Here is a 27,978-nt window from a genome sequence, read left to right as displayed (position 1 = left end):
TAGATTCATTTCCAGACAGTAAAATGCCTGAAACGAATCGTCGGTAACACACTGTTCTGAGAGGATGTCAGCGCCGGGACTGGCCGCCGAGCCTGACGAGTCCCGGAGCGCCGGCGTCGGCGGGGGGGAGGAGGCTCCCTGTTCGCCGGAACACAATCCGAGCTCACCCATGCAGGGTCGCTCTTGTCATATCACATCAGAGACCTTTAACACGTACATTAGCCCCCATAAGGTCCCCCCCCCCCCCCCTCCCCTCTCGGGGGGCTTACTCATACCCCTGGACGTGACAGGCTTTTGTTCACTTCCTTGCAAAGTCTGTTACTCAAGGACCCCATATAACTGGATGAATCACTGTGAACCTGAGGGCCAGTGATTAGTATTTCAAATGTGTCACCCAAATGTCCCCATGTGCTGCGACAAGGCAGAGATGCAGATGAATTGATCAAATGTAAACTTTTTTTTCTAGGGTGTAGTTACATAAATGAATGCTATCGGGAACCCCCCCCCCACCCAAATTTATTTGAGAATGCGAAAGTTAATATGATCGGTTTGTTTTTGCCAGTTTTCAGGATCGTCTGGTTCGTCCTGCCAACCAACAAGAATAAACCAAACGGCCAGCCCACTCTTCCTTCATGGTTTAATTCAGTATGGCAGATCAGACCAGACCAGCAAAAGGCTTTTGAATCGGCGATGAAGAACCCGCAAAGAATGAGGGGTATCAAAAATATGGCAATGATCTGTGGTGTGGAAATCATTGTTTGCTCTGCCTACAGTTTTATCGGGGGGAGATGAAAACGAACAGAAACTATCAAATCCCACTTGGGGAACAGACGATTTTTACCGTGGGTGTAGGGACTGAACATCTTAAAAGTCGAACGCAGAAAAAAGCTCTGTTTGTCAAACTCTGCTGCTTGAAGCTTAATGGGGATAAAAAAAATAAAAATAGGTGAGATGTTCTCGAATGCACAGGAAACAGACACGCAAGTCCAATCTGAACGGACTGCGTGGCCCACGGGACCATTTCCATTCAGAGTGAACTAAATGTTTGCGTTAAGAGCTGGGACTAAGGTTCGGGTGAAGGCCCCCGGGCTCAACGAATCCTGCCTGGAGAGCGGTCCCATCGGACCATGTCATGAAGGATGTGCCACAAAGCAGGTGTGTTAATGCCCATTAAGTGAGCGTTAACTAATGTCTGCTTTGGATGCCTGATGCCAGTGATGTCATGACAGATACGAGATGGGGGAGAGAGAGAGAGAGAGAGAGAGAGAGAGAGAGAGAGAGAGAGAGAGAGAGAGAGAGAGAGAGAGAGAGAGAGAGAGAGAGAGAGCGCTGGGGTTATTGAGTAGTATTTTCACAGACTAGCGAGCCCAGACAGCGAGACAGAATGAAATTAGCTCAAGGGGCAAACAAGGTAACCTTTTTCCAAAGACGCTCCGGGGGTTGTCTGCTACAGAAGTGAAGAAGAAGTCCTACACAAAAGTATCTGCTCTGAGTTTCCGAGCCGCTGTAGTGCAGCTCGGATGCAGAGCAAAATACCTTGGCACGCGCGCACGCACGCACGCACGCACGCACGCACGCACGCACGCACGCACGCACGCACGCACGCACGCACGCACGCACACACGCACACACGCACACACCCCGTTTTCAGGCAGAACTCACCTACTTGGACATAACAATCCAAAGTTAGTACGCCCTACATGGTTGTGGGTAACTTAAGATCTACTTTCTAAAAATATCTACTTTTTTAAAATTTCATCCTTAAATAGTCAGATTCCCTGTCCACGTGCGTGCCTCTACTGGTTCACTTACCAAACAAAAGACGCACAAATTTGCAGAGTCCTGCTTTTGTTTTTGAGTACGAAAAAATTTCAAGATTTCTGACCGAATCGTTGGGTGACACCAGTGACCTAAGAACGTTGCTGAAATGTGGGACGCGTATTAAATGCTCTATTTAAAAGTGAATATACAGGCGGTGCGCGCTGGCCTATCAGATATAAAGTCCTGTTTGGACATGTCATTTTCACATGAACACGGACTAAGACGACGCATTCCTTTGATGCTCCCTGCCAACCTGATTACAGTAATCAGAACTGAACTCTACCCTGCGGGACCTAAGAATTTAACACAATAATTGCTTATCAAGTTCAATTGGTGATATTCAAAATAAAGGAAAATACATTCAGAAAAAGATGGTTGTCAATCAGTACCGTGTTTGAACTTTATTATTTTGATTGTTTGGAATCCAATAGGTACCAAGTGGAGCTATCCAGCAGGTTAAGGAGTGTACATCTCAAAGATGTTCTGTATAATGAGCAGATATAACAACATCATCAAATTGTTCTATAAAGTTCATAGTTCTGTGTTTCAACCGATACCAATGATTTTATTAATCGCCTCTTTACTTAATTTGCATAATCAGGAAAATGACGTATGGCGGCGCAGTTTTGATGGATTACAGGTTTATTTGCTTCATTAAAGCAGAAAACTGCCTTGCTTTGTTCGCCTCCAATATGCGATATGCAAACACGTCGCTGCACCTCCCCCAACAAGCTGTCAGCTCGCTCCATGACTGTCCACGGTAGTTCAAGGACACGTCTCCATTAAAACAGGAAGGCCCGAAAGGCGGCGGTATACTGCCGAGGGAACAGGAGTCGAGCCAACCTGTTCAGCATAAGAGGCTTGCAAAAAAGTGCTTCCAGTTTTGCTTCTGTCGACAGCGCAAGCTACTGGACAGTTTGCCACCAGTTCGCAGACGTCACCCTGTTTGCGATTGGACTTGGATTGCAATTTGATGTCGATTTTAACCTTAAAATTGATACTTTTCAAGCTATTTGATGACTATGGATGTTGCAATTTACTGGTTTGTCCTGTAAGCCTGCTTTAAAAACATAGCTGTTTCTAAATTATAATCATTTTATATTTGATTGTAACTGGTTACTGTATTCAGCCTTGGGATTGACATCACTCCGGATGCTCATGAGTGAGTCGCCTTGTTTGTGTGTGTGCAGCGGGGTTTTTTTTGTGTATTTGTGTGATTCTGTGGCTACGCATGAACGTAGGGTCCAACATGTCGAACATGCTTCAGCATCTTTGAGATCTCAATCTTGAGTTTTTACTATGGGATTTTTTCGGGTCTGAGCCCACAGTGTGGGGAGAGGACCCTATTGTTATTGGTCTGTTTATTCATCTCCTTCTTCTTCTTCTTCTTCTTCTTGTTCTTCTTCAGCCTGTTTTGCGTCGGCTTTCTGAGGGCCTTAAGATACTCGGAAACTCACGAACTTTGCACACCCGTTAGTCCCGGTAAGTCATTTGATATTCTATGGGTTCCATGCACGGGCATGGCAAAATGGCCACCCACGCCCCCTTTGATATTTTCAAAAGATCAGACCAATTAACATTTTTCAGCGAAAACTCACGTAATCTGGTACATATATGTGACATCACTAGACTCAAAAAAATCTATTGCCGCCATGACCGACACCCAGCAGGAAGTCAAGCCATACTTGATCAAAGGTGTCACTTTTTGGTCATTTTTATGCTTTGTACTTTTGCAAAATTTCTCAGATCGACTTCAAACTTGGCGAGTGTCTACAAGACATGTTCACGATTAAAAGTAATCAAAAGTTTTTGTTTTCATAACAAGGTGTGGGCGTAGCAGAGCCTTGAATTTCTTGTTCGAAAAAAGGCAGTGTTTTACTGTTGACTTTTTGGTCATTTTCGTGGTCCGTACTTCTGCAAACTCCTCCTTATCGATTTATCGGGACACTTGCACTTCGAGGACCCGGTGATCGCCGCTTGCAGCTTTAATTCTTCTTGTTTTGGTTTCAAACGACAGTGAATTCTTCTTTTCCCAAATAAATGTAAAAATAAAATTTGTTTTGACTACTAGAAGGGTTTACATATTTTATTCGCAGGAAGAAAAGAATGATGCGAGAAATACAACATTTATTTATAATAGATGAATAAAATAATAAATGACCAAATCATAATCATAAAACTAGTACACCGACTATGATCACACCACCAAAATTCCACATCCCTGTGACATCCCTACCGATGATATATTGTAACAGATCCTCGGGAGGGTAAAGTCCTCAAATGACTAATTCAATTTTTGTACTAAAACTTCAGCTGGATATTTGTCGCAAATCAAAACTCCTGTTGTTGTCTGCTGACGTCAGAAAGTTGCACATCCCACAGACATTTGTTCAGTCAGTCCTGCAGACTCAGGCCTGCGTCAGTGCCTCATTTGAACAAAAAAACAGATGCAGAAATCAAAAAAAAAAGCTTCCTATGTTTGGCTGTAATTATTAGTTCCATATCAGCTATTGAAATAACAATAATTTAATTGAGCAGATAACATATCAGCCTTCGATACTTTGTGCACCCCTAATCATTAGCACATTATAAGCCGAAAAATCCATCGCAGATGTCCTTGGTTTTAACAGGCGCATATACATGTATTCACTTTCAGTTGATGTCCTTGACATCAGTGGTGCCCAAAATGGTGACATCACCTAAACTGAAAAGGCTATAAACCCCCCCAGTGTGAGGCTATAATCAGATCTCTGACATGGTAACCGTTGGTAAGGCCCAGCGGAACACACTGACCAGTTTACTTGAAAGATGAACACATCCCTTCAAAGATGTCGCCGCGATACGTGGGAAGAGTCCCCATCTTGAGAGGTGGGGGGGCTGGGGGCAAAGGGCAGTGCAACAAGTCTAGACACATCTATGCCGTCAACCCCTCCCGCCCCCGATCGGTTCTAAAAGCGGAGAGAGATGCGGTACAGGGATCAAATGGCCAGTTGTTTAGAATGTGTTTACCCACCAACATGGATAATAACACCAGGCCTAGGGAAGGGGCTGATGCTCCATTTTGCCTTGACACCGAGAAAGTGGAAGGAAAGTCGTCGGAAAGAAGAGAGAAACTTCAGCTTAAGAATATTCGCTTCCATGCCTCTGATGCATTACTATTAACTCTCATCCCATAAAATAAGTATTGATTGCTAAACTCTGTCAAGTGAGAAGTATGCACCTGTCATTGCAGATGGTTGGTGCAGTGTAATTTAAGGACAGGAGGAGGTATTTTTCTTGAGGTTATTCGGATGCCAGAAGTGACATGTTCATTAAAAAATTAAAGGGAATTCAAGGTCACGGGAAGGTTAGGCCGAGAAACGCAGGAGGAAAGGACATTAAATTAGAATAAGCACCTGTGTTGAGACTTAAGAGACCGGGGTGAAAGAGACCTTCATTAAATATTTTTAGCTTGAGATATTCAGGAACTTGAAAGCAGAGGTAGGTCCTCAGGAAGCCTGAGTGCTTAAAAGAGCAAAGGAAACAGGACATCCTGAATTGATTTATTTATTTTTTTTAAGCACGCCGCCAAAGCCCATATTTTATTAACGCAACGCATAAAATTAAGCCGGGCAAAATATTAGGCTTACCCACTTCTAGAGGAAGTGAAAAATAAAAATAAAAACAAAAAAAAGATTAACGCGGCAGGGGAGGGGGGCGGGGGGGCAGGACCTGTGGCTTTAAGTGCAACAGAGTGACTTGCCATGCCCTCTCTTTGTGTCCCAGGGCCAGAGAACATCCTTTGCGAGTCCCCCAACTCGCACAGGCCTCATTCAGGGCTAATGTACCAGACAGAGCAGATTACTCCCCTTTCTTCATGCTCACTACTCAGCCGAGAAAGCCCTCCCTACCTATGCTCTGTTGCTCACTTTCTCTGAGGCCTGTTCATCAAGCTGATGGGACCACCATTGTGTTGCGATAATTTGGAGAATCGAAGGAGAGACAAATCAATGACTGACAACAGGCAACAGTCTCTCAAGAATCACTGTAACTAGGGCTGGGTATATTCCTTTTTGTATTGTGTTTGAATGTGTGCCAGAAGGGTTTTTACCATTTTATGTACAATATTATAGCCCAAAAAATATCAAAATGATAACAAATAAATAAAAATGCAAATTGCTAATTCAGTATCATAAATGCAGCATCATAAATGACAGAAGACTATTTTGAAAAGCAAAAAAAATACAATGTTAAAGTTGAATTTTTATTTTAAAGACAACAGCATAATATTTTGGATATATTGTTCAGCCCTAGTTGCGACTAGACATTCGCACAACTAAAATGTCCACTAATTGAAAAGCAAAGCTTTAAAAATGACGAACGTGTGCCCCCGGTGCCCTAATTGATTAAATAAGCAGTTATTATTAAGTAGAACAACTTTTTTTTTCTCCAATTTGAAGGAGAATTTACCTGCCTATACTGATGAGCAGCCACTTGGGCAGTGGGGTTGTTTTGAGGGGGCAGTGACAACCGGATCTCTGGGACGTAAGCCTCAACCTATGACTTCTCAAGTCCGTCAAGAGCAATTTGAAAGGCCCCACATTGGTTCTGCACTGTGAACTGTGGTAGTACCCTGTGCACTGTTTACATACACTCACTCTTCCACCTCGCACAACAACAGTGATGGAGGAGTGTTGGGCAATGAGGCGTTCAGGTCGAGTCCATGGCCTATTTGTCTCCAATGAGCAGTGGCCACTCAATGCAAATAGCTGGAAAAGAGTGTTCATGTCTTGTGTCTCGGCTTGCAACGCCAATTTAAATGTCTGGGGCATAAAAGCAAACATTTTGTAAATACTACATCATAGAGGTAGAAAACGACATCCTATACCGTATCCTGTACTGTACTAAAGATGAAATCAACAATTTAACAACTTAAATATCCCTCATCCTCCACAAAAAAAAAACAGTTAGCAGACAAAATTACCAATTATTTGTTTGTAAAATACATTAAAAAAATAATTGAGATTAATTCTGGATACAAAAAAAAAAATGAAGATAAGTCAGCTGGTTTCTTGTCACACAAATTCTCTTTCTGTGAATTTAGCCTCTCATAAGGAAGCCGTTGGGTTGACATTGTATAGTGTGATTTTGGCCTCGTCGGACTGATGAGTTTGCTTTTACTGAGCCACATGGACTGTCTCAGGATGCTCTGCCAGCGAGTTAGACAGTGGCGCGGTCCCAGAACTAGACAAACGAGAGAGAAAGAGAGCTGGCATATGAGTGAGGTCCGCAGGTTTGGCATCCAGTGCGGCTGGCGGAACCAGAGCCAAAGATGGTTGAGTGCATTTGCAGCCCTGGCAGAACAAATGGAACTGTTGTTTGGGTTCAGAGGAGCTGGCCCTCTGAAAGGACACTGCGGAAAGGGAAGACAGGGCCAGACAGGGACAGACGGGGACACCGGAGAAGAGTGGTGGTATCACAGAGTTCACACAATCCACGGCAAGTTAAATACCTCCAAAGATACCAACGTCAACCGTGACCAGGTGAAACGCCACCGAAGGACATTGCGGTTACTTTGGCACGGAGGCAAAAGTTTCTAATTTGCTCCACTATGTTTTTCGGTTTCCCATCAAACGAAAGTTGTTGATTCGCATGATGTGAAAGTGATTGTAAAAGCTCCGTCTGGGGAACAAGCTTGGGGACATCGCGGTCTGGGGGTGGCGGAGTCGAGGCATTCCACAAGCTCCAATTATCGCGGCGAGCTGTACCGCTCTACTGTTTTTCTTCTCTCCTTTGACTGGTGACTTTTAACACTCGGGGAGGCTAGCCCAGATCAGAGGAAGCTAAAGGAGGGTGTCTCATGTGGCGCAGACAGCCCAGGGAACTCATCTGTCATCTGGCACGATTAAAGCGCAAGTCAGGCTGAAATGGCGAAGCCGCCCAGTTCGTCAGGCACTACAAACAGCGAGGATTGCGCCATGAGATGTGTGGGATTTACTCCGGAAAAATGATGGATGGCAGCTGACACGCCGGGCCAGATGCAGCGACGTTGGACTCGGAAGGAAGGCTGCCTCGGCCAGAGCCTCCCCTCCTCTGTCAATTCCTTTGAGCGCCGCAACATGGTAAATGTAGTGAACATTAGGAGGTTGACCCACGGGGTAACAGAAGGAGGGAGCTGAAGGCAAAGCAAAATTACTAAAAAGCCTAGTGCCGACAGATTCCCAAGGGCCTTTGAGAATGACTGTAGGTGTGAAATAATGGCTGGGTGATTTAAGGGCTCAACATCAAACTGGAATATGGCAGACAACAGACGAATCAAAGTAACATGCCCTTCTCTTAGAGTTATCACTTCATTGATTTGTTCCAACTGGATGATTTATTATTATTGGTTCTACCTTTGCTCACAGATTTGTTTAGAAGTGTATTTGCAATTATTTTATTATAATTGCAATCGAAATAATAAACAAACAAACAACAAACAAACAAATAAATAAATAAATGATAATAACAATCCAAATAAATGTGTTTTGTCCATTTGTGCTCATTTGTTCACACTGAAAATAAAATTCAATCTGCATCACATGTGACAGAAAATAAAAGACATTTGGGCCAAAACATAAAGTTTGCGCCAATTATTCTTCCAGTGGTGTTGGCAAGTGAGAGGGAGCGAGAGATCAAATATCTAGTATGTCTGTCAAAAGTAATTTCAGACACACATAGCGTTGTCCACAAGGGGATGAGCGATGACAAATGGAGGGATAATAACAATGATAATGTTTCTGAATTAAATAATAATTTAATTATTTAAATATTATATAAAATATCAATAAATGTATAGACCAGTAACCTAGATAGAATATTTTACATACATAATAAATGGAATATTACAAATATCGAGTGACTGCAGATTGAAAGCAAGTGAAAACATGTCCAATTGACATTGATTAAAAAAAAAAAAAAAAAAAAAAAACGCGGTTAATGAAAAGGTTACCATCAAAATAATACTATAAACAAAGATGCATGAATACAATTTGGTTGCCAGAATTACCGTATCATGTCTAAAGAATGTTTTCGGTAATGCCCCAGAGCTCTTTCTCCTTTCCAGGCAGGGCCGTGGAGACACCTGGGTTTCAAATCCTGTCAATCACAGCACTATTTATGGAAGATATTTTATTTGGAGCAATATGATGCTGGTCTGTCTGTGCCTTGAGACTGGGTGGCCGAGGCGGTTAGAAAAGGTTGGTTTGGCTTGGGAGGAAAAGCGAATTATGTGGTTCCGAGTGGTTGTAGCGTGTGGTTCAGATGTTATTCGACAGAAAGCGAGCGAGAGAGCGAAGACGGAGAGGGAGAGTTGTTTGAAAATGCAAAAGCCGGAAGGCTTGACACGGGCCACTTCTTTAAACGGCGGAGAATCTTAATCCGAGAAAAACACCCAAGAAGTCATTTTGGCATGAGAACCAAGAGGTCAGAGCCAATGTGTTGATCCAACAATATTGACATAAAATGGATGAATATGCATCTGTTGTACTGTAAATAAGATTATGGGTAAAAGGCAAAAGTAGTATTTTTACACAACCTCAACTCTTTGTTAAAATTCTCTAAAATGCAGTCTGCAAGCCTAATAGCACGTTGGAAAAACAATTTATTCACCATTAAAATCCTCTTTATTGCATGCAATAATATAATACTATGGATGTGCATGGCCTTAAAGGTATGATCTCCCTATGTGTGTGTTACTGTTGGTATTAAGGTTTTCAGTCAGCACATCATCCTCCATTATCAAGGTAATAATAATAAGATAACACATCTACTGTATATTCATTATTCAACTAAAAACAATTCCGAAGAGATAAAACAAGACATAATAGAATTCATAATCAGCCATAATCATAATCAAGTCCCAATCACGAGGTCTTTAGATAGAGGAACCTTTCAAAACCAAATACTGCTTCAAAATGGCAAACACACACACACACACACTTGTTCAGATCGTAACAGATGCGTTGCAAGATTACAACACAGCGTTGAAACTTTTACATGACCCGACTCACAAAAAATGTAGAGGCATGAGCAAACTGACACACGCACGCACGCACACACACACAGCACGCACACAAGCCCGAACATCTGCTCATTTCCACCCCTACCCACACATACCGCCTCCTCTTCCTTTGACAGCTACAACAGGTAAATCTCTATATTGTTTACCTAAAAGATTACGCTTTTTGATGCAGATGAGCACCCCCTGCCCCCCTTTACACCCACAGCGCTCCATCCCAACTACCTCACCCCCCCCCCCCCCCCCCCCCTCTTGGCACCGCATACTGATTTCCACCTGGATGGTCTTCAACTATGTGCCAAGAGGATATCACGGCAACCCCATATCCTCCGTGTGACAGTGTAATTCCCTCTGCCCCGCAGCCATGTCTGCAAAACTCAGACAGTTTACATGTTCATGTAGCTACATCGTTCTGGGGAAGAGCAACTTGCCAAGCATGCTATGCATTCATGTGACTTTTTGCACAAACCATTTAACTCTCACCAAATGAGCCACCGACGGCGTAACGCATTCGGGTGGGGGCGGGGGTTTGTTTTTTACTTTTATCCAGCCCCATTTTCACGGCAACCGAGTTCTGATGTTGTCGACCGGGCATCTCTGTCGCCTTTAAGCCTTTTAAATGGAATAAAAACCACTGACACCCAAGATTTGATATTTGGTAGCGCTGGCTCTTCTTTCTGATCTCCTGAGACAAATCTCTTCTTTTCGTTCTTTGTTTTTTTAGCGCTCAGTGTGGTGCACACAGTGACACAAAACAGCAGAATGAGAATGACTGCTGGCACCAATGACTGGTGAGATCAATTACTAATTCAAGGAGGGTTGCCTCCTTAGAACCTATGAAAAGGTACCATTTTAGGAATCCAATGTAGAATATGTAGGCAGGTAACTTTTTCCCACAATATGTTTCGGACGAGGCGTTTAATTGATGTGCATTTGAAAATGCAGTGCTGGTCATCTACACAACTGCTATGAGGCCTATCTGACTTGGGCTGTCTGAGTCTCTTTTGCTCGCTTGCATGCGTTCATGACAGCCAGCTGTCAGTCCGTCTGCATGTCTTTCCCATGTCCTCACTGAAAATGAACAGACAATCCCATGCAGCAGCCCCCGAAGAAAGAGGTTCCCGGGCTGCATACTAATTGACAACGTCGATGGATTTTTTTTTTGGGACGCAATACAGAGGAGGCAATGGGCTAGAGGAAATCAACAGACGGATGAAGCAACAAACAGGCATTGTCTTTTTTTTTTTTTAAACCGATTCTCTACAGCAGCCAGCCAATGACAAGCAGACTCGTCCCTCTCTAAGCTAAGGCTATCAGACGACTAAATCTGCAAAAGTAAAATGACCTGGTGGACTGTTAAATCCCTTGAGAGAGTTTCTGTCTGGGTTCTGGGCTCATCTATCAGTCCTGGGACTGGATTATGTATATAGCACTATGTTTATATCAGCTGAAGCGCAAGAAGAAATTCTGAGGCACAAAAGTTTGTCCTGATATTTTCTGAAGTAGCCACAGATCATCACAGGGTAATTCCCGCTTGCAAACATCATAGGAATGTGTGTGTCGGAAAAATTACCGTCGGGATTCCCGCCTGGGGGAAAACGACATGAACTTCGGCACCCGTGTCGATTTTCACATCGAACCAAAGTCACCGCCCTGTCCACCTCTACGACAGAGATAAGGGAGAGAGAATTAAGAGTTTGAGGTATGAATGTTTGGGAGTTGCCCCATGGGCGGGTCCCCCCCCCCCCACCCACCCACCCACTCACCCACCACCCCCCAATCGATTACCTCTACATAGCCAGACTGGACACAACTCCGTGGGTCCTGCCCTCCTGGCCTTCAGGTCATCGGACGCGCCGATTACTTGCAAGTCCTTGACACAAGGCAAAGCTGAGCGCTTTCATCTGCGTCGGTGGGTCGCCCCTCAAAGCCTTGTTACAGGATTGGCGCTCACCAATTAGCACAGCTCAGGGTCAATTAGCTTTTGGCAAGCCGCCGGGGGCGTCACATGGCACCAGCTTTGTGCTGATGGTACCTGACAGGCCCCGCAGATCAGTCATGTCTGCCGTGGCAGGGGGTTGGCTGCGGGATGGAGAGGAGAGAACAGGCGAGACGAGACTGCCAGGAAAATAATAAATAAGTAAGGAACAGACGCAAATTTATTGGCAAAGCAGGAGCGGGCGCACAAAGTGTTTTAGTAAGATGTTGTAATAAGCGCAGTGAGGTCTGAGAGATAGCAATGTAGGTAATGATGGCAAACTAAATACAAAAGAATATGCGTTGAGTTCTGTGACTGTACTGGATACAACTCTCAAGGTGGCCTCATAACATCAGTTTAACCATGACTACACTGTTCTATATCTAGGCAATCATATGGCTTTTAAAGATAGGGAGAGATCTATTTTGTGTGTCCTGGTTCCTTTAATGTTTTGTGTTGCAGAATTTTAAGTTGGGGAGGAGGGTTCCATGTCAAAGACTTTTGAAGAGACGAAATACATTTTCAAATAACGTGGCTTTTACGGAGGGAAGATCCAACCGGAGCATGACTCCTGGAGAAGCCCTTCGCAGAGAGAGAGTGTAACATGGGTACGGTATAAGAGCACGACATCTGGAGACGGTTGTGCTATGAAGGAATGCAGCCGCTGAAAGACAGGGACCGCAAACACACTACATAGCACCATGTCATCAATGTCAGCGAGACTGTGTGTGTGTGTGTGTGTGTGTGTGTGTGTACGTCTGGGGTAAAGAGGGCATCACCATAATACCGAGATGGAAAAGAGGCAATCACAAGGGGGAAAAAAAAAATTAAAAAAATTAAAAAGATGTCAGCAAAAGATGTCACAGTCCCAACAGGGCTCTCACCCGAATATCCTCGGCAATAGCTTTGAAGGGCTAATTCCTCCTTTTCCACGGAGCAAACAACCCAGAGTATTGTTTTCCCTCCAGACGTGCGTTAATACGGCTGGCCTATAAAATAAGTAGGAAGCTGCTGTCCATCATCTCCCCGGCAGAGATGCGAGGGCCCGATAAGGCCGTGTTCTAGCACGCCAACCAAATAGATCTGTGTACAAAAACACGGGCAAAACCATGTGGCCGGGATACAATTGGCGCACAGATAAGGGTCTCCAGACGACAGGCCGGGAGATAAGCAACAGAGGAGGTCTGGGGGCATTTACATTCTGCCACAATTCCAATTCCTCCTCCGTTTTGCGGCTTTGTGTTTCCCCGGCTCCCTCCCTCTTTGTCAGCCCTTTCAGCGTAATCTCCCCGGGTTGCTCGATCGAGTGTCTTGAGGTAATGCCGCTGGAGATCGGTATCTGCCCTCAGAGCGAGGAAACCAGGAAGTGTTCCGTCTGTCATTAGCACAATTCCAGCAACACTGTGGCTTTCGCCATGGTGGCAATTCAAATCAATCGACTCAGTGGTCAACTTCCCGGAGTCCTTCTGTAAGTCAGGGTTTTTAAAAAGCCTTTGCAGCTGAGGACAGCAAATGGGAGTAGTGTGTGCGCGTTTGTGTGTGTGTGTGTGTGTGTGTGTGTGTGTGTGTGTGTGTGTTTCTCAACGCGTGGCGTCGGCGGCGGGCGGGCGCATTCCTTGGGCTGAGCGGCTAAATCGGCCATTTAACACCGTGCCGCGAGTGTGACAGACAGAAAGAAAGAAGGAAAGAGAGAAAGAAAGGATGGAAGGAAGCAAAGACGGTACGTACGAACTCGGTGGGCAGGTTTGTTGACGTAAAGCGCGACTGTTTGATTTGTGCGGATGTGCGCACGCATAAATGTGCACATCCGCACAGCTGCTCGGGGATGGGCGTGTTGGTGCGACAGACCCCGTCTGACAACACTCGGGCGCATCTGGAGGTCCCGAGGAGGAGGCAGGTTAAAAAGTGACTTAATTATCCCGATATCCAAATACCAAAGACACTCAAATGAAAACATTCCCCATCTCTATTTAGTCCCCCCGCCCACCACTTCTGGTCTCTCCCTCACGCTGCAAAACAGTTGCACTGCACATGAAAGCCCCAAAATAAAGCATCCACCAAAACAACTTGTCATCATTTCCTCAATTCAATTGGAGTCACATGAAAGGAAAACACACTGGCTTAATAACGACAATGTGATTTCTGTACTGCAACAGCAGTCGATCAAATCTTTCCTCAAATGTCAAAAGGTTCCAGAATTATTGTTATGTTTTTAACAATGTGGCCCCCTGCACCCATTGCCGGGGGTCTTTACTAAGGAGGCCACTAACAAACAAGCAAACAGATTGTTGACAATGCACCTTCGTTGAACTTGATCACTGGTTCTTGGGAGACCACCCTCAGAGGCGACCAAATTGGACTTAACAGAAATGTGACTCACTCTTTTCAGTAGTGCAGAAGACACAAACAAGTGCTGGTTCCGTGTGTGCTGTTCGACACTTCGTGGAGAGGATTTTTTCCCCACCAGTAAAAGGAGCGTAATGGGTTATTTTGGAGTTATGGCGTAAAGATTTATGCATAGCCAACCTCAACGTAAAATAAACAATTTCTACACACCATCATGAGATACCTCTCAATGAAGGACACAAAAGATTTGGTCAAAAAGTTATGTCCAAGCGCTCTACGATGAAACATGCTTGACAAGTCACATGTGTTGTGGAGAGGGAGCGCATGGCTCACCCATAAATGAAGGACTTCCCTCCTGGTGAAGAGTGGTGATTCTAACTATTCTGACAAATATGCAGCATTTATACCACATAGTCCAATTACAAACTCTTTAAATCAAGATATTATTTTTTTTTTTTTATATATAGTATTTTATAGTAAGCAATTTCTGACCAAAAGGCGGGTTTTGATATTATACTAAATTCAAACAAGAATGAAGTGGTGCCTCTTAGTTCACTGTATATATAAACAAAAACAAAAGACGTCGGCCAAGCAGATGCGTCACAGAACACAAATAGAAGTATAGCCGTTTGGTGAGATCAATCAGTAGGGTTGACACTAATGGTTGAATCTACCTGTATTTTTATCTTCAATGTCAATAGATTGCATTTCTGCAATAGGTATTTGTGTTTATAATTACACTATTAAATGCTTATATTATGATAGTGGCATAAAAAAAGAAGAGATAATTAAATCGTTAATCGCAATTATTTGCATTACAATTAACAGTCAACTAAGATTCGTCGACTGAAACTGCAGTAAATTGAAGTTGCACATGTAACCAACCTCGAGGAAGATCCTTACATTATTCTACCTCGACCATCGCCGGCCAACCTTATGGAGAGCTGCACTGGCAGCGTAAGTGCACTGCAGCACAACAATGGTTCAGTGTATGGAGCGGCTCAGTCTTGGCGCAGATGTATGTGAAAGGGTGCAGTCTGTCTCTTGTCACAACATTCTGCGTGAGCCTCGGCGACGGAGACAGGGTTATCCTCTTATTGTCATGGAGAGTAGTGGCGCACAGACGTGGGAGACAAAGGCTTGAGGAAAAAAGTTAGCCTTAAATCTTCTTTGGGGATAGAATTAGAGAACGCGCATGACGGAGAGGTGTCTCCGGGTAGAGCCGCGTGCTCGGAACGGGAGGAGTTAAACTATTATTCCTTCACCGCGCCAGGTGAAGAAGGTAAACCCAGGCAGCATAACTTGGCGCTAGTTCCCAGAGTGTCCTTTGATTGGAGGGAAATGGGAACATGATTCAAAATATGGGTCATGTGGAGAAAAAAAAAAAAAAGAAGCAGAACATGTTAATGTAATTACAGCAAACTGCAAGGGTAAAACGTCCATCACGGCTCGCTTGAGTAGACAAACAGAAAAGGACGCTTACGTCTGGTATTTGTATGTAAATCGTTGTTCAAAGTCATTAAAATGTATTAAAAATCCACATCGTCCAGGTTCGCCCATTTTTCATGAAAACACATAAATAAAGACAAGAATTGACTCGCCTGCAGAAACTTCCCAAGCTCATTACATCCCTGTTTATTCACTCAAGTGGAAAAACGCCTCTTCCTTCACCCCCCCCCACCCCCCGCGCAGCCCCGCCCCCCCATTCCCCTTGCAGCATCCTCAGTCCACCCACACACCCCCCCCCCCCCCAACTCTCTTTAAAAAAGGACGGAGGAGGTAACTGAGAGATTAAGACCCTCCAAATGGGGTCACAGAGATCAATGATCAAACAGCAGGCCGAGAACCCGCGCCCCCCCCTGCCCCCTCCCGCCCCCCCGCGCTTTATTTTAAAAAGCCTGATAATAGAGACAAAGACGCCAGGCAACAATCACTTCCCTGCGCGACGACCCATCACCCCTTAATCTGCGGCGGCGGCTTCACCTATAACTGTCAGTGCAGCCTGCGCCAGATACAGCCTGATCCACCCAGCGCTGTCTGTATTATCTGACCCAGTACCAACACTCACACGTTCACCTCCACCAACAGCAGCGATCTGCAGACTTAAAGTTGCATCATGGAACAGTAATACCATGCTTAATACGTGTTTCATAATGTCATTATGTCCTGTATTACGTTGCACATAATGGCTTGAAATGGAATGTTGCCAATCAAGAAAAGGTGCAATATCCAGTAATTTAAAACAAGTCAAATTGACCTTTACTTATATATCCAGCAATTGCGAGAACATGTGAGAACATGTTTTGTTTTGACAGTTTTCAAGTTGAGCCACCAAACTCCATCACAATGTACTTTCAACCTCTTGAGCGTTTTTTCCCCTCCTCTCCCTTTCCCACCAGACGTGGTGCACACAATAACTACGCTGACATAAATTAATGACCATAAGCTGGAATCACACCTCTCTTTAAGTGATTTATTCAATCTCTCTCGCCGCGCACATGCTCTCCGATTTCCACTCTGTGGGCCGGTCTCCCCGAGGGGGCACAGAAGCATTGGCCAGATGAGACCTCTGACAGCGAAGAACAACTTGTTGGGTTTGAGTGTTTTTTGTCATAGCGTGAGCCACATTCCTACGGACCACAGGAGAACAGAAAACTGGCTCAGGAGAAACCCACTCGGCGCTCATTGTGGGTTCAGAGAGGTTGCTCTCTCCAGAGGACAAGACCCATAATGAGTTATAGGCTTCCACGTGCTGGAGAAGGTTCAGCAATGTTAGAGAAAATGGAATGCAGGGTATTTTCATTGGGAATTCAAAAGTTTGGGGAGAGTAAAAAGAAAAAAAAAAGCAAGTAAGGGGGGGGGACGACGACAATTTTTAAGTGTGAAAGGTCCGTAGAAGACACACTAACGAGAAGCAAAACATGGAAACCAGCCCATGAAGAGTTTCATACTGCGAGCAAGTGTTGCAGTTTCTTGCCAATACCTTTTCCACAATGTTAAAGGAGTTTTGCAGCAGGCCCCTGCAGAGTTCTCAAGTTCGAACAGACACCACCGGCCAAAAGGAGAAACCACAGAACATTAACAATATAGTGGTGAATGAAAGCTAAAAACCAAAATAGGGACATGCCAGAGCCAGCCTCGACATTTCCCGCTTCACCCTCATGACGCCGAATTTAAGTGATCAAATGCGATTCAGATAGGATTTGCAACTGAAATACGACTGTGAAAAATGCAGAACACCCAACACATTTAAAAAAAAATCTGGGATTCGATGGATTTCAAATGGCAGGTCTGCAAAAAAGGAAATCTCTCGAAATCTATCTTGGGAACCGTGCCTGCCCTGTTACTTATATCGGGGATGCACGGAGAGGGCGTTCAATTCAAAAGGGGAGCAAAGGATGTGCTCGGGGAATGCCAAATGTGTACGAAGTAGAAAACGCCGTCTAATAAAAAATGAATGCAAACGTGTAAATTGAAGAGTTAAATCTGGAGGCGGGTGGCCAACGGTGACTTCATCGGCGCAGTGCAGATACACAGTCTCACTCCAGCAATCAGACTCGGGGGGCAGACGTGTGCCGCTGTTTCAGCGCAAGAGAGAGAGAGGACGTCTGCGCTGCGAACGCCCGGCTCCCCAAAACGCATTCCCCGCGACGGGATCCTTCCGTTTTTTTCAGGCTCCCTGAATGTTTTTCATGTCGTTTCGTGTTTATTTTGGACTAAGTAATACGAGACCGCGTTTCGGACGGAATTTGCGCACGTGCGAACACGAGTGTGCAGCTGCAGATCTGCTTCTGTGTGGGAGGAGAGCGGGCAAATTCGGACGAGCGCAAAACCTGATTGCGCAACTCGAAATTCTGACTTCGGACTCTTTTCCGCGCGAGCACACATTTATTCCGCGCGTTCGCCCGAAACGTCACGCACGACTGCATCATTCCAGTTTTTTTTTCTTTTTTTTTTTTTAATGCATACAACTGTGACTTCATTTATTTGCTCACATCCTCGTCGTGGAATATCAGACCCACTTCAAGACTCACTTCTGGTCTGCACAAATAAACGCCGGCCTCCAAATACAATGATACAAATAGTTATTTACTGAGATATCGCAAAGAGTTTCACGGCATGCAACATGGCCGTCTGCGGAATGTGTCAACATTCTGGTAGGAATATCGGTTACGTAGCCGGGGCTCCTCCTTTAGGAAAGGTACCCGGCGCTCGGGAAGCGTCTCTCGTTTATGTCAAAGTTACGCACGCAAACCCTCGCAGGAAAACAGGTGCATCTCCTGACCTTCGCAGTCTCAACACACACAGATTGGCCGGAGGAAGAAGGAAACGGGCCCGCTCCCGTGCACCAGACTCATGAAAGAAGGCCGCTCTGTGCGAGGGGCTGTAGCAATGATAAGGCGATGTGATGCCATCTATATATTCGGGCCATAAGACAGACGTGGGATCAAGCGTCGGTTTTCCCTTGCATCCTTTTTTGCACGCCCTCACACATAACCTTGAAATTGCATGTCCGAAAAGGTAATTTTGAAAACATTTGTAAAGATTGTTCCACAAATTAAAAAAAAACAAAACAAAACAACTGAACAAAATGACCTTGTTTTGATTTCCATACGTCAGGCGCCAACTGTGCTTTCAATGTCAGTTATCTTTTGCAGAACTGTGAACATGACAATAGAGTATATAGAGAAACTAGAACAGAATAGTAGAATATACTGAACATGAACACACATGCACCTTCGGGCATGCTCAAACGGCCATAACGTGTCTTTCAGCAAAACCGCAATGATAATGTAAAGTTGAACATTTGCCAAAAAACAATTTCAGGAGGAAAGGTATAAACTAAGTTGTGAAACCCCCCGATGTGTACCGGGAAACGCTGAGAGCATGAAATCTCTGCGGTGTAACATTCACAAAACATGTGGGGGGACTTCATCCAGTTTCTCACAAACGGGGAGACTGTTGTGTCGACAGCGCTTAACAGTGACGGCGGAAAAAATAAAAAGACTTTTGTTTGTTCCGAGCTTTTCCTCCAGGATTAGCCGGAGGCAGGAAACACGGGCCAATGCAGGCAAACGCGTCTGCGACGATATCTCACGTACGCCCGTGTGCGCACGGGCATGTGTGTTCCATCAACACGTAGTGATGATGTGATTAAGAACTATGCCGGGATTACAGGGTGTTAAATAGGTCTCAAAATCTGATAAAGTCATTCGATCCATTCGTAGGTAAGTGGGAGTTTTCTCGATTTTGGCCTCGCGTAAAATGAATAAATAAAATAAAATAAAAATATAGGGATATAAAAAAAAAAAAAAAAAAAAAAGGGGTGACATTTAGGAAACATTCTCTGCTGGTGTTCCACCGTGAAGGAGTGGACGACATGTTTGAGTGCTCGCCTCCCTGTGTGGCATAACTTTGTCACAATTCATGAGCTGCACCAGTTGTTAACTTTGCCGTACTGGAAACAGATGTGCTCCAATTCATACCAGGCATTGTTTTCCTCACAACTGACTGAAGCGTAAAGGGAATGTTGGACCAGACTGGTTTGTCGTGCAAGAGTGAGTGGGTGAGATAGGGAGTGAGTGAGAGGGGGAGAGATAGAGAGCGAGAGGGGGGGGAGAGATAGGGGGCGAGAGGGGGGGTAGAGGGAGGAAAGTGTGTGTGTGTGTGTGTGTGTGGGGGGGGGGGTAGAGGGAGTGAGAGGGAGAGAGGGAGAGAAAGTGAGGGAGAGAGAAAGGGTGGAGGGGAGGGTAGAAGAGGGGAGAGACTGGGGGGGGGGTGGGAGCGGGGGGAGGCACGGAGAAACTATGGGAAACAGAGAAAAAAAAAACCCTCCAAAAATAAAAATAACTTGAAGGAGAAGAGGGGGGGGGGGTGGGGGAGAGGGAGAGAGCGGGTGAGCGTGAGGGTGTCGGGTGGACTTTTCCTGTTCCGTCATCGTGGGGCTTTGAGGGAAAAACGTTTCATCGCCTCTGCGTCCAATTTCGGAGGGGAGCTGTCGTCACAGTTTTCAAGGTCACATATTGCAGCCCCCCCCCTACCCCTTTGTATTTAGTCCTGCTTTATCGCCCGTGCCTATGATTTCCCTGTCTGCGTGTCCCCCCCCCCTCTAATTCCATCCGTCTGTCTCTTTCTCATCCCGCCGTCTCACTCTTTCGGAGACCTCGCCGCATTTGCGACGCCCTGGCATCAGCCGCCATTATTCAATGCCCAATCTTTTCTTGCCGGGGGATCACAAAGACCCCCCCCCCCCCTAAAAAAAACCCCCATAATAACAGCCCGGAATAAGGGCGGTTGGGGTATAAACCGCCGCCGTTTCTGCCCACCTCCACTGACACGATTATAAGCCGGCGGGTGTTTCCCTAAAACAAGAGCCCTTGAACGCCGAGTGCATTAGGTCCAGCCGTCCAAACAGAGCTGCTTTGTTGAGGTGTTATATCAACAGGCCGACCTCCCCTCTACTCCTCCCCGGCTTCCTTGGGCCCCCCAACGGCAGGAGATTGATGTCAACGAGGAATTTTGTCCCGTGTTTCCTACTACCTCCTCCAGACCCTCCCGGCTCCGGGAAAACACTTGCACCAGCACAGAGGGCCCCAGTGAGGCCCTTAACAGGCCCGCTGAGCCATATTACCCCTCCGCCAGGGCCACCAAACACACTCCGCCAGCGCCAGAAACACCCTCGGTTTGCAGCATGACACTATAAACAAGGAGAGTGTGTTTGTGTGTGTGTGTGTGTGTGTGTGTGTGTGTGCACGTACGCATGCAGGTAGGGGAGGGAGCCTACGTTTTCGTTCCCGGGACAACAGAGCGGTTGTTGAGAAACAAGGCCGCACATGGTGGAAGTCACCCGTGTACAGTGTCATTGCCGGAAGGGGACGCCAGTTGGACGCACATCAACTGGATTTGGGTTTGTCTCGCCGATGGCCGCTCGTCAAACGTTCAAAATAACCCTGAGACCCTGCGACGCAGCTGCCGGGGGCGTTTCCTGGACCTCTGATGAAAGCGCGTTGCGAGAGCGCAAGAAAGGAAAAAGCAGAAAATCCAAATACACGACCCGATAAAAAGCAGGAAGAACAACACAGTTTCATTCATGCGTGGGTCTAATTCTGCCAGATCATAATCAGATCTTTGATGACTAGGCTGCCCCGACCCTCCCCGGAGCCTCACACCCACGGCCGTAAGATTATACGCCGCGTGATGCCGATCGGAGGGAACCTGTGTTTTCACATTTAGCGTCAACACCCCCTTTGGATTCCAGATGAGCTTCTGCCGTTCCATGTCAGTGACGGCCGGTGGCTCGCGTAGTCGGGGGGCGGCGTTCTTCGACCCACGCCGCCGACGTGCGCCTGACCCCGCGACGCGGCAACATCGTTGAGGAAAAAAAAAAAATATATATATATATATATTTTTTAAGTTCTCTGATAATTTAGAACGGACGAGGTCAAGCGGTGAGGGAACAGTAATGCGGAGATCAGAGGTTTTCTTTGGAAGTAGGGCTCCGCATGCTCTCACAACGCGCCACATGTTGTTGAGTCGGACCTCGGTGCTTTTGCACCGCGGTCATTTCCAGTTTCACGACATAACCTTCAATCAAAGAAGCATAATTCTTTAATTATTACAAGTTTCTTATTCGTCCCACACCAATTCACACTCACACATACGATGTTTATCACCTCTCTACAAAGATTATCGCGTTTCTAAATCCATAGATTGGGGAAGACCTATGTTCCGCCGCCCGGCTGGGGGTACTGTAACTCAAGGATCAAACCTAAAACCTGCCGTCGCTACTTTAGATTTACATATATTATTTAAACTTTATTTTTAGACCAGGCATCTGCTGTTGTTATGAATGCCCCCGAGGTGCCGAAAGACATTCGAGCACACTAGACATGTTAGGACATGTTAAACACGCACATCATGAGGGTCAAATTCGGGGGAGTGTTAGGTTCAACCGCAGGACACCCCGACAAAACATCAGCCGCTCCGAGTGCAGCTCCAGACGACGCGGGGGCCAGGGCGAATCATCAATTTCATGAGGTTCTCGGGTGATCCTAGCACGGCGTAAATAGCCTTCAAGGCAGCGGACTGGAAGAAGGAGCCTCGCTGTCATCATTTATTGCACGCCTCCCCAGGTAGTGAAAAAAGTCAAATTCCTTTTGTTTTCATTTGAAATCGCCCCTCTGATTAATACTTCAGAAAACAATTTGGCAGTTTAAAATGGGATTAGGCAATGATTTCGTTTCCAGCGATCATATCATTTTTTATTTTTTTTTCCCCCACCGGGTTTTCATTTCTTTCTTCTTGGAGTTTCATGGCTGACAGAGGTTTCTCGAGACATGACACAGGTTAGAGTGGTGCTAAATGTTATCAGAATAACAATAATATTTTCTTTAGAGGCTTGAAAAAATAGTGGATTAATCCAACGTGCGCTGCCAACATGACTGTTTGGAAATGTGGAAAAAGCAGATGATCATGAAATCCTTCAAACAAATTAAAAAAAAAAAAAAAATGTGTAAAGCAGACATGAAGCCAGTTCCATTTCTCACATGAATTGCACATTAATCTGTTACTTCCGAACTGTGGTGATGACCCGGTGAACAGTGTCAGGTGGGCCTCTCTGCAGCAAAGGCTCCAGGGAAGTGGCTAAGCTCGCCCAAAACGTCTGAACAGCTCTGTGCACTGACCATGAGAATGACTCATGTTCGCTAAAGTAAACGCTAATGGAAATTCTAATAAATAATGAACAGATACACAGCATCCGCGCTGCGTGTAGTGTCTTATATGTGGCCTTTAAAGGATTTGATTATTTGAGTCCTGCATGTCAGGACAGGGCTGTACATGGGCACATGGGATATGTCTGATGCCTGCGCTCTTCCTCGCCATTTGTGTGGGAGTTTGGAAAGGCTCTTTAGGGGAGAGCAGCGCCACGGCTTTGGAAGCGATAGGCGGACTCGCCGCTTTGTGCGATGGCTCACATTAAATATGCTAACCTACTTTTCATTCTCTCACAGTGAGATTTACACATTGTGGACTAATACTACATAGTACTTTTTCAACATTGTGACGGCAACATTTTCAAATAGCCACTTTAATAGCTTCAGTGCTTAAAAAAAGCAAAGAAATAAATGGGGGGGAAAGTCCTCTTTAGGGGCTGAGCACATATCAATATGCATAGCATTAAATACGAGATCTTGTATCTTCAGTAAAATCATTTAACAGAGGAAGAAGAACTGCTCATCAACAATGAGCGAAATCATTCAAAGAGCAGGTACATTCACTAGATTACCTAAATGAATGAGTGATACAATACATTTTATATGTTGGTAATGTAGACCTTGTCCAGGATACCAATTCTCAATTATAACGGGTTGAAAACGAGTCATTTTGACGAGTATCTGAAAGACATATCTTCATAAATTCATCACAATGCCTGTATTCCTGCAGATACATTCCTGATGGTACTCGAGTACTGTTTTCACACTCAAATTAACGGGTTGACCCGGGTTTAAAAAACCCAGGTTTAAAAAAACCCGGGTCAACTTGCTAAAAATAGCCGATTGACACCTTTCCCATTGCCAGGAGAAATGCTGTTTTTTTCCTGGTGCGTCACATTCAATGTCATTAACACCTGGGAAAAGGGGCATGTCATGGTGCCAGTGTAATTTGGAATCAAACAGGAGAGGAGACAGCAACTTAAATGAACAACGGCATAAAATTGTAAAACTTGAAAAAAAACAAGTTTTTGGGGCCGTTTAAGAACGACCCGACACTACAGTAGGAGCAGCATGGAGCACCAGATGCTTTCCGTGCGTGCACCGGTCCTTTGGCGCGGGGGAGTTGGGACCGCCTTGGGGCGATGCTGGAGTGACTCAGACCCTGCAGGGAGCGTGGGGGCTCTCCACTGTGGTCCCCACGGTGCGATCTCCACACTCAAAACGTTTCATGGTCCCCCATGCGGGGAAAAAAGTCAATAACTTCTGATTTAGATTTTGGATTCTAAATGGGATATGAAATAATAGAATGATACAGGGATATTCCTGTCCGTTTATGGGCAGCGTCCGGAATTTCAATGCGCTTCCCATCGTGCTGGTAAAGGGGCCAAGATTAGAGGGTCGACCCGGGTGTCCTGTTCACATCAGAGCCCATCTGAGGTGGAGCCAATTTAAACCCAAGTCTATTGCAGGGCCATTTGACCCGGGACCGAGACCCGGGTTTTTCCTTTCCCACTGGTGACAAATGCTGGATGCTAGAGGGTGTTACTGGGTTTTCGGTGCAGAGGGACAGGAGTAAAGATCAGGGGTTCTCAAACGCTTTGGCTGGTGACCCCTGGAAAAAAAAGTCACGCAACCCCGTCATTACGACTCGTCAATGTTTGATCTAAAAACAGCATAGTTCAGCACATGTACAAACCTCTGTGTAGTTGGCACCCCAAGTGATTAGCATTTGAATAAAATAATTGCCATTCGTGCTGCGTTTGTGCTGATTTGTGTCGTAAAAAATTATAATTTGTGCCGCTATGTTCTTTGATATATTTAACATGATAGTTCACAAGCTGTTATGTTACTTTCCACCCCATCATCATGGCCCCCGAAAATAGTGTTGTTTGTTTGTGCAACGTTTGTCCTTAGGGTGACCAAGCGTCCTGATTTGTGAAGGACAGTCCTGCATTTTGACAAATTTAAGCTTGCAAATTTAAATATATACATTTCTATCATATTGACATTTATTCCCTGACAGAAAAGTGTCTCCTCTTGAGTGAGAGAGAGAGAACGCTCCGTGAAGCCGTGCACACGCACAGGCGCTCTGTTTCTTTCTCTCAAATGTAGCCTCATGTGTAGCCTTGTGAAAAGTTCTTCATTGTGCACATTTTCCTTATTTTTATGCATCTTCAGAAAATCATCTGGCAACGCGATGCGACCCTGGGAGCAGGAAAAATGGGCGAAAGGATCTGAGCCACTTTGACAAGGGCCAAATTGTGATGGCTGGACAACTGGGTCAGAACATCTCCAAAACGACAGGTCTTGTGGAGTGTTCCCGGTATGCAGAGGTTAGTACCTACCAAAAGTGGTCCAAGGAAGGACAACCGGTGAACTGGAGACAAAGTCATGGGCGCCCAAGGCTCATTGATGCACGTGTGGAGCGAAGAATAGACCGTCTGGTTCGATCCCACAGAAGAGCTACTGTGGCACTAATTGGTGAAAAAGTTGATGCTGCTATGATAGAAAGGTGTCAGAACACACAGTGCATCACAGCTTGGTGCTTATGAGGCTGTGTAGCCACAGACCGGTCAGAGTGTCCATGCTGACCCCTGTCCACCACTGAAAGCGCCTACAATGGGCACGTGAGCATCAGAACTGGACCATGGAGCAATGGAAGAAGGTGGCCTGGTCTGATGAATCATGTTTACTTCTACATCATGTGGAGGGCCGGGGTTAGGGTCCGAATCCATGGAGCATCAGTGGGATGTGCTGGAACAACAAGCCTGATCCATGGGGGCCCCACCTCACAGCTTCAAGGACTTAAAGGATCTGCTGCTAACGTCTTGGTGCCAGATACAACAGGACACCTTCAGAGGTCTTGTGGAGTCCATGCCTCCAGGGGTCAGAGCTGTTTTGGTGGCACGAGGGGGAGCTACACAATATTAGTGGTTATTAGCGGTGGTTTTAATGTTGTGGCTGATCTATGTATCTTTGTCTAAGTAAACGTCATTAGTAAATGACAGTGTCATAGATAAATGACAATTTCCATAAGATCATTCCAATTGTTTAGAATGCACGCCACCAACTCTGATTCCCTGCTAAATCTGATAGGACATATAGATTACCATGTAAGGTAAATAATATTTAACCTTATTGCTAGATCATACAAACATCTTTTGTGTTGAACTATTCTTACTTTACAATTCAAATTCACGCTCCACCAGAGAGTTGAGGTAACGGAGCTGGAAACACTACCACTGTAACGTTTGTCCAACGTATGTCACTAATACCACCAAAATACTCCTAATGCCTTGAATACTCTTTCCAATCTGCCTAAACCAATTTCTACACAAACCACTGATGCAATTTTTGAGAGTAAATTATTACAATCCATTATCGGGTTTGATTTTAGGGGTGTGGCTTATAAAGCAAAATCAAGTGACCTTTGGTCCAAAAGTGTATTTACCGATCTCCTACAGTGTCTTATTGAAATAATCTTTGCCCAGCATGTTTGCTCGCCGTCAACAGATTGAAAGTAGAAGATAACGGCTCATATTTAAGCACCAGCTGACATACATAACTGAAATCACTGCTTGTAGGAAGAAAGGCGGGTGAGGAGGTGCACCTAAGCACCTGCATCAGTAAAGAGCAAGCCACAGACTAAATCCCTCCAGTGCGGTCATCCAGGATGAACTGAAATTGCCCTCACCAGGGCGTTGCCATAAGGGCCCCTCGGACACATCAGTCTGACCCATCACTATAAGCCAGTCTCACGTGTCAAGAGTTGTTTGCAAACAGCTAGAGAAAGCTGACACCACCCGCAGACTGACACAAGTTTAATACTACGGCAGAGCACGGCCCCTGCTCAGGCCAGCGGCTTGTGGGGCGATCAGAATTAGCTGTTGTGCACGAGTTGAAACAAAATAATCTGCGTTATCAAGCTCAAAGCAAGCAGTCGCCCTTTCCATTGCAGCACGCTTTGCATCGCATGGATGAAATCGACTGACACTAATAGAAACTGGTGAGAGTTCTGGGGGATTAATTCCGGTGATTTTCACCGTGGGTTAATGATCACGGTCGGGGCGGAGCGCTCCCTTGCTTTCATCGAGTGTGAAGTCCCTGCAGTCCCACGGCGCGAAGGCCACGTTTTGGTGGGTTTGACCCGACATTGGACACTTCTACGGCTCTACCGTCGTAGTTGTGCTTCAGCAAGAATAAAACCATTACCCCCGCGCGTGCGTGCAGGGCGGTCGGCATTTTTTTTTTTGAAACATGAGTTAAAGCTGCCCAGAATTTGCTCGCCATAACATCCGACTTCAAGAGGCACCTTCTGGGAGGGAGGTAGAGCGATGCACGGCCGAGAGAGAGAGAGAGAGAGAGAGAGAGAGAGAGAGAGAGAGAGAGAGAGAGAGAGAGAGAGAGAGAGAGAGAGAGAGAGAGAGAGAGGGAGGGAGGGAGGTAAAGCCAGACTACTTCAGTTACGCTGCAAATGTATCCCTGCCTGCGCAGCAGTGATTCATTTGGTCCTACGGGGGGTGGTGGCGGTGACATGACCGGTGACATTTCCACTGTATCCTAACAATTACCGCCTGTCTATCAGAGCGGCCCAAAACCGTTGAGGCAAAAGCGAATATACACATTAATATATTCTTATCAGACTTTTCAGGTCAAAAGTACATTAACAGCTAAAATACCGCTCACCGCAGTACGGTGCCGATGCAAGCCCAAAATCGGTGTCGCCGGGTGACGACTGGAGCTACTTCACCATACTGGTTCCCTGTCAGCCACGAGTCCGGCCTATTAATAGCCAAAAAATGTTCCTTATCGAGGATAAATTGTTCTCATATCTGTGCTGAGGAGGGTTCTCTGCACGGTAGCGCCGCTGGGGCAGACACCTCGAAACAAAGAAATTGAGGGTTAAAGATGTTTTTTTTTTTGGTGAAACTTGTTTTTGATCTCTCGTGGCTGTAAGATATTAAGACTTGATTTCCTTTCCCCTTATTTCTTTGATTAAAAAAAAAAAACAAAAAGAAACTGCCGTTGTACAAGTGAAAATCTTTCCAGCCATTTTTAAAGGCAAAAAGAAAAAAAAAAAA

The 27,978-nt window shown here is 45.4% G+C and overlaps 1 protein-coding gene across 1 annotated transcript in view; it reads right to left on the bottom strand.

Annotated features, from left to right (window-relative positions):
* Positions 1 to 27,978, bottom strand: part of LOC307232940 (ADP-ribosylation factor-like protein 15) — a 102,135-nt gene that overhangs the window by 18,597 nt on the left and 55,560 nt on the right. The gene's annotated exons all lie outside the window — the stretch shown is intronic.

This window comes from Zeus faber (assembly GCF_960531495.2).
Source record: "Zeus faber genome assembly, chromosome: 7".
Lineage (NCBI taxonomy): Eukaryota > Metazoa > Chordata > Actinopteri > Zeiformes > Zeidae > Zeus > Zeus faber.
Note: the sequence above shows the minus strand (reverse complement) of the source record. Positions and strands in the feature narration are given on the sequence as shown.